Below are 7,560 nucleotides of genomic sequence, written 5' to 3'. Positions count from 1 at the left end.
CCAGTGCCCACCCAGCCTCCACCCTCTGACCTGCTCTCCAGTGCCCATTCAGGGTGCCACCCTGTGACCTGCTCCGTATAGTCCCAGTTCCTTCTGCCCTGTGCCTGAAGGTCTGCTCCTGTCCCCGGCTGCCTATTCGCCTATTGCTAGAAGCTCTTGCTGTCCCCCTCCACCCCCACCCCGCCTCCGAGCGCCAACCTGTCCGCGGACTGAGCCTCACAGACATGACAGAACTGGCTTCCGGTGACAACCCTGGTGGATTCAAACTCGAGTCCCTCTGGCCCCAGAGCTCAGGCTGCCTCCATATCCTGAGACTCCTCCCTCAAAGTACTCCCAGGGTAGGCCCGCCAGGCAGCGGTATGGTAACTGGACTGGCCTCTGTGGGCAAGTACAGTGGCAAGAGAAGAAGCCCACTGTGTCTGGAACGCACACACCCACCCCCACTCCCGACTCCACCAGCCTCTCAGGGCCTCGGCCTTTCTGTAAAGATCAGCCCTCCTCCCGCCTGCCTCAGCAGGCCTCACGTGATGTGGACGGGAAGGCTCTCTAAGCCCCGTGAAGGTGGGTGTCCAAGCATGCATGAGGCCAGCTGTGCCATCCCCAGGGGCTGCCGCCCCAGTCCTCTCTCTGCCATCGCCACCATCCCACCATCACCGCCACAGTATCACGGAGGCTCTGAGCCTGCTTCTGCGCCAGGCAACGAGCAAGGGGCTTTCCGTGCATCGTTTATGTCGATTTCTATGACGCCCCTTGATGTACGGCAGAGGCCATCCTTATTTCTCCTTTATGGAGAAAGAAACCGGGGCCCAGAGAAGTCAAGCAGCGCCCCTGGTCACTCGGCTGGTACAAGGCAGAGTCGAGGTCCCAGCTCAGGTCTGCCGCTCCACAGCTCAAGCACCGAACCATAACAGACACCACCCTGGGACAGGGAAAAGCAGCCTGGGACCAGGTCCTCGCTCCCAACTGAGTCACCAGACAGTGCCGATATACCTGCTGCTGCAACCAAGACCCCCAGTGTAGACAGACCCTCCAAGTCTTCCCAAGTCCGTGGGGAAGCCTGCCTCCCAGCATCTTCCAACTGGCCCTCCAGAGCCCTTGGAACGTGCTGGGGAGAGGCCTTGTATCTACAGAGCTCAGAGCCGTGGTGGAAAAAGCCTTGAGGCCTAGCCTGGTCACCCCAGGCTGTGTGTGTGTGTGTGTGTGTGTGCGTGTGTGTGTGTGTGTATACATATGCATGCGTGTGTTTGTGTATTCACAGGCACACACAGGCAGACCATTTGTTTACCCCTTTATCGACAACCACACACATCAGCTGATGTCGCAGCTAAAAGAATAAGCAGCGAATTCATTCTGGGAATACTAGAATCTAGGAATCTCAGCCTCAGAGTATCTTAGAATCACCCAGAACCTTCGAGGCCCAAGGTATTAACTACAATAACCTCAGATTCTCCAGCAAGATGTTTCAGAGCACGGGCTGGAAGCCAGGACCCGGGCTGGAGTCCCCGCTCGGACACCAATCCACCGTGGCACCGCTCAGCCCGGCAGTGGCCCTCGGTGACCCGGCTGTAAAATGAGGGTGACAACAGTCCCGTGGCAGGACTGCGAGAAGGACAGGGGATGCACTGGGGCGGCACACGGGAGCCCCCGGCCACACCACCGGACACTGGGCCGGCCCACAGGGGCCCCGCAACAGTCTCCCGTGCTTGTTCGAGCCGTCGGCCGTGCAATTCCAGAACCGCGAAACTTACGAGCCCCAGGAACTCAGTGCCTGGATTTAGACTCGTATGGGCCCCAGACCCCCACACGGGGAGTCCCTGAAAAGAGCGGGAACCCCAAAGGGGCCTAGTCGGTCACCACATGCTCAGCAGCCCAAAGACCACACACGCAACACTCACACACACACACAGCCATGCACAACCGGGCATGTACTCTCACACTCACGCGCAGCATTTACTCACACACGCTTAGCGTTTACTCACGCCAACCCAAACGTGGACTTCACACACTCACCGTATTCACACAGACACACACTCACACACGAGCATGCACGCGCGCCAATGCAGAGCCTCCATCTGGAGGCCTGTAGAAAAGTCCCTGCGAGGCTGCCTCCCAGAATCTTCCAGCCAACATCCCAGAGCCCCTGGAACCTCTGTCTGCTCCTTCTTCCGCACCACAGCCCTGCAGATGAGAGACGACAGCCCGCCCACCCCGGAGCCTCATCTGCCCCGGGCCTCTTGTCACCAGCTCCCTCAACCACTCCCTGGGCGACAATTTCCAGATCATCTGCTCCTTGGGACCCATCCCCCGTCAGACTTATGTTTGCCAACTTTCCCCTGCAAGGGCCGGACCAGAAAACCCAGAGTAGAGCAGAGAGGGCACCTGCCTGATCCTGCAGTGGGGCCCTCTCTCGATGCAGCCTGGGAGCCCCAGAGCCTGACTGGCAACCCAGTCAGACGGGGGCATCTCTGGTGCATGTGGTCCACTGGTCTCCTCAGATCTTCTTCAGGGGAACCGCGGCCAAGGCAAGTCTCCTCTAGCCTAAAGACGAATGGCTCCAGGATGGCCCCCAAGTGCACGACCTGACACGGAACTTGCTCTGGTCTGGCCAGCTGAGCCTGCACACGCCGCAATCATGTTGGTCCCGTCACCAAAATCAACAGCTGGGCCTCTTAGCTCTGCGGCGTTCAATGAACTGAATCAGACCGCCCTCCCGTGGCCAGCTAACAAGAGTCATAGCCAACGTTGTTTGTTGAGCACTTACTGTATGCCAGGCACCCGGTTACGATCCAGCGAGGTAAGTGTTTTTGTTCTCTCCACTAGCTAGGTAAGGAAACTGAGGCACAGAGTTTAAGGGATGCCCCCAGGGTCAAGAGCTACTGAGTGAAAGAGCTAGGATTTGGATCTGGAAGGCCCAAATCCATGTTACCAGTAAAAGGTCGTCCAGGCAGGCCAGGCAGTGGACAGGACATGGCAGCCCGCCAACGCCCCCCCCCCCACTACCTGTCCACACATCTGTCACTAGACACTGTCACTTGTTTGTCAGCTATCAGCCTTATGGCAAGTGCCAGCAAGTGAAGCTGTATTTGAATCTCCATCCGTGTGTTTGAACATTTCCCAGCAGGCGACTCTGCTGATCATTTTTTACTCCTTCTGCAGTAATTAGGGCCTTGGGTCTTACTTCAGCTCAAAAAACGAGGGTGAATGTGGTCCCTGGAGACAGGGAGGCTGTTCTAATAGGAAGAGCACTGGATCAGGAGTCTCAGGACCCAGGCTCGGGTCCCAGCTCTACTCTTGTTACAACACACAGTCTCCCCAAGCCTCATTTCCTCTTGTATAAAATGCAAAACGTGATTCCTTCTCTACCTCACTAAAGGGACAGCAAATGGGGAAGGAGGACAGCGTGTGCCCCACGCTAGGCACAGCAGAGACACTCCTAAGCCTCACAAAAACCCTTTAAGGTGATAGGTACTGTCCCACTTGTACAAGAAGCTGATTCCCCCGTGATGCTAAGTGCCTTGCCCCTCTGGGCCAACCCCATGACTGTGAACTTGCTCGTGTCTCTCCCCCTTCGCGCCCTCCCCCCACCCGAGGACAAGAGCCGAGTGATCCAGGGAGGAGGCCTAAGTCCCTGCACCGACAGAGAGCTGCCTATGGCCCTCACTGCTCATCAGGGTCAGCAGTCAGTGGCAAGGAGAGAGAAAAGCCTGACATTCTTCTTAAAATGCATCACCATCAGTGGAGATGCCTGGGTGGCTCGGTCGATTAAGCGTCCAACTCTTGATCTTGTCGTGATCTCACGGTTCGTGAGTTCGAGCCCCACGTCGGGCTCTGCGCTGACAGTGTGGAGCCTGCTTGGGATTCTCTTTCTCCCTCTCTCTCTGCCCACTGCGTGCGCTCTCTCTCTCTCTCTCAAAATAAATAAACTTTAACAAATGCATCATCAGTGAGACCATCATGGCCAGAGTGCAGGAAAAGGGGGAGCTGGCAGAGGCAGGGCATCTGCGATGAAGGGAGAAGGTCCATGAGGCAGGTTCAGGTCTGTGCCAAATTCCAGCCCCAAAAGACCATGGCCTCCATCCTGGAGAAACTACTTCCCTCTTATCCTCTCCTGCCCAACGAGCTTCTGAAGCCCCCCACACTTGTTCAAGGACATCCAAACACCTTGTGCTTTCAAGCCCTCCACAATCTGCACCGCCTACGTACCAAACACAGCCTCGTTCTCCCCTCCAAGGGCACAAGAGAAAACCAGGCCCTGTAGCCATATGCCCACACAGCACCTGGCACAGGGGAGGCCCCAGGCCCCCTCTCGGGGGCACAGAAGCTCCAAGAGGGCAGGTTTTGTCTGCTCCCTTTGGTTCACTGCTAGGTCCCCCAGTAACCAGAACAGGGCTTGGCACATAGTAGGTACTTAATAAATACAAGAGAGAAAAGGAAATCCGATTTGTTTTCTTCCTGCCTTACACTGGCAGCCGTGAGGAAGAGAGACTCAGCCCACTTCTTCCTGGATATCAGGATCCACAGGCCCACGGACCTACAGACCCACGAGTCCAAAAATCCACATATCCACAGATTCACAGACACACACACCCACAGGTTTACGGATCCTCGGACCCACGGACCTACAGCCCCACAGACCCACACACACGCGCAGTTACTGAGATCCATAGACCACGGATCACGGAGCATGAACACCGACCACACACCCACACCTCCCTGGACTGTGGGCGCAAGGGTTGAGGGCACAAGGCAAGAGCAGATCTTGGGAACATGTGTGTGGAAGAAAACATTCTGCAGAGAAGAAGTGGAGGGAGGGAAGGGGTCTGAAAGGAGCAGTGGGGGAGGGAGGACAAGAAAGGAAACAGGAAGGAGGACAAGAGATGGAGAAGAGGGAAGGAGGACCGTGCAGCCCGGTGGGGTCTCCCTGGACCCCCACACCCAGCCTGGCATCCCATCTTTCCAGACGTGGCATTTGAGCACCCTGAGCTGGGGGCTGGGCACTCAGAGAACAAGGCAGCGGAGGGGAGCCTCACAAGAGCCTGTTTGTTACCTTGGAAAGCACTCAGAAGCTGCCTGGGGGCGGGAGCCCTTCCAGGGTGGGGGAGAGCCGAGTGGTATCCAGAAACAGACTTTCCTGGGAGGGCTGGGGCCCAGCGGAGTCCCACTTGGGGTGCGAGGTGAGGGTGGCAGAAACTGCAGCGCAGGGGGCATGACGAAGGGGACTGGGAGAGTCACAGGTAGCGACGCCCAGCGCTGAGGGTGTGGCGCTGGGTCCAGGACACGGAGGAGCTACGATCACAGCGGTCCCTAAGATGGCTTGGCTGTGGGCTGTCCGGGGGAGGCCATCTGGCGCCCGGTGACAGTGAGAGAAGAGCCGTTCTCACAGCAACCTCTGCCCCCACCTCCGCACCCAAGGTCAAGGGGAGTCAGGGCACAGGGACTCAGGAACTGCTGCGTGATGCCCCCTGGTGGGCCTAGAAGACACCCTCTCAGAAGCACCCCGAATGAGGTGGACAGGAAAGGGATTGGGGGGGTGGTACTTCTGCCAGGCCTGCAGCCCCTCCCCAGAGCTGACCCTCCTGGTGCCCAGGGGCAGGGCTGGGTTGCTCTGAGCAGCTGGGGAGGGAGGGCAGCACCTCCAGGGCGCACGGGGCTTCATGAATTTGGTGTCAGTCCAGCTCAGCCCCACCCCCCCCGGGCGTGCTCCCCCCCCCCCCCCTTTCCCCCCCCCCCCCCCCCCCACTGCAGCCTCAGAATTGGTCCCCACTCAGTGTCGCCCTACCCTGTCACCCACTGGCATCCCCTCCCTCTGGCTCAGCCTTGATGGTAGAGGCAGCAAGGGAGGTAGCTAGACTCCCCACCCTGTCCCCAGCCCAGCCCAGGTCCTGGAGTCTGAACCAAAAGTTTATCCTGAAGGGTGGACAAGAGTTTCCAAAGCCAGTCCTTGGTGCTGAGGGGAAATACTGATCCAAGAGGTGACCTGACAGCGTGAGCAGGGCACGAGGACTGCAGTCTTGGGAAGCAGGCCTGATCTCCTCAGCCAGACCCTTTCCCACGGGCCAAGCCCATGGACACCACATCCCTGTCTGCACGGCATCCTAGCTCCCAGGTGGTGGCTGTATCTGCCGGGCAAATCCTCAGGGCGGTGGGAGACGGAAGGATAGACTGGGTCCCTGCTCAGGCCACCCTGAGCACTCCAGCCTTAGGACATTCCTCACATGGCGTGTCAGACCCCATCACACCATAGAGGCAAGAGACGCAAGCAAGCTTTCTCGCTCTCTCTCAATCTCTCTCTCTCTCTCTCTCTCTCTCACACACACACACACACACACACACACACACACACACCTAGACCCAGAACCCAGACTCCCAGGGCCAGAATCTAGCCCAGGGGTCTCCCCACATGCCAACCTAACCCACAGCTCAGAACCCCCAGGACCCTGAAGGAAGAGAAAGACACAAGCAGAGCAGCTGACTGATGCCTCAGCCTGGGCCCATCCGAAAGCCCCCTCCCCCAGGCATCGTGCCCCCCCAGGAGGCCTTCCCACCCCCTGCCAAGGCCTCTTGGCCCCCACATCCTCCACGCACACCAGCCAGCAGACAATTAAAACCCAATCATCATAAACACTCATTATATAACCAGCCCCAACCTGCTGAGGATTCCTTTTACCCCCAAGAGTCCCCGCTCCAACCCCTGGCCTGGCTTCATGCAATGAAGCCTTGAGTACCCCCCTGGGGGGGTCCTGCCCTGGGAGGGGGCCCACTACCACCTTGGCCTCCAGGAAAGTTAACGCCTGTCTGGGATTCCCCCATTCAATCCCCCTCCTGCTACTCTCCCTCTGCCAATACTCCCAGCTCAGCCCTCTGGACACTGACACCAGCTCTGGTCCAGCTGGTTGCAGAGCCGCAGCGACCGAGGGGCAGCGGGACAGACAGACACAGACCGCCGCCACCCCCCCACCCCCAACCCCGCGGCCGGCAGCCTGACTTGTTGAATAAATTTCTGCAGCGCTGGCTCAGCCGGCTTCAGCATTGGCACCGAGAGAACTTTCGTGGCCTTGGAGAAGGAACCGGTCAAAGTTTCCCGTCCTTCCTCCCAAGGCACCTGCCCGAAAGCACGGGATGGGGGCCGACCTGATGGACACGCGTGTGTCCGGGGGGGAGGGGGGGGGACCGGTCCCCAGAAATAAACAAACGCCTCAGTAAAGAAAGCACCTGACGCGCCAAGAAACTGGCCTCGGAGCGGAGCCCTCCCTCCCTTCCCCCCACCCCCACCTACCTTGGCATGGACTTGGCAGGGCAGCGGGGGGTCGTCCAGGTTAGAGGCGCGGGGACGCCGCGTGCCCCCCCGAAGCCGGAATTCGAGGGGGACCCCCGGCCCCGCCAGCCGCTCCCCCCCCACCCCGCCAATTCAGGATCAGCTGAGCCCCTGGGGCGCGAGGGGCGGCGGGCGGTGGGCGGCGGGCCCCGGGGCCCGGGCCATGGCGGGAGGAGACGGCGCGCGGCGGGAGGGGCGGCGAGGAGCCGGCAGCGCGGACGAGCGGCGGACCGCGCCGGAGTTGG

Source organism: Panthera uncia, chromosome B4, assembly GCF_023721935.1.
Source record: "Panthera uncia isolate 11264 chromosome B4, Puncia_PCG_1.0, whole genome shotgun sequence".
In the NCBI taxonomy this organism is placed as follows: Eukaryota; Metazoa; Chordata; class Mammalia; order Carnivora; family Felidae; genus Panthera; species Panthera uncia.
Note: the sequence above shows the minus strand (reverse complement) of the source record.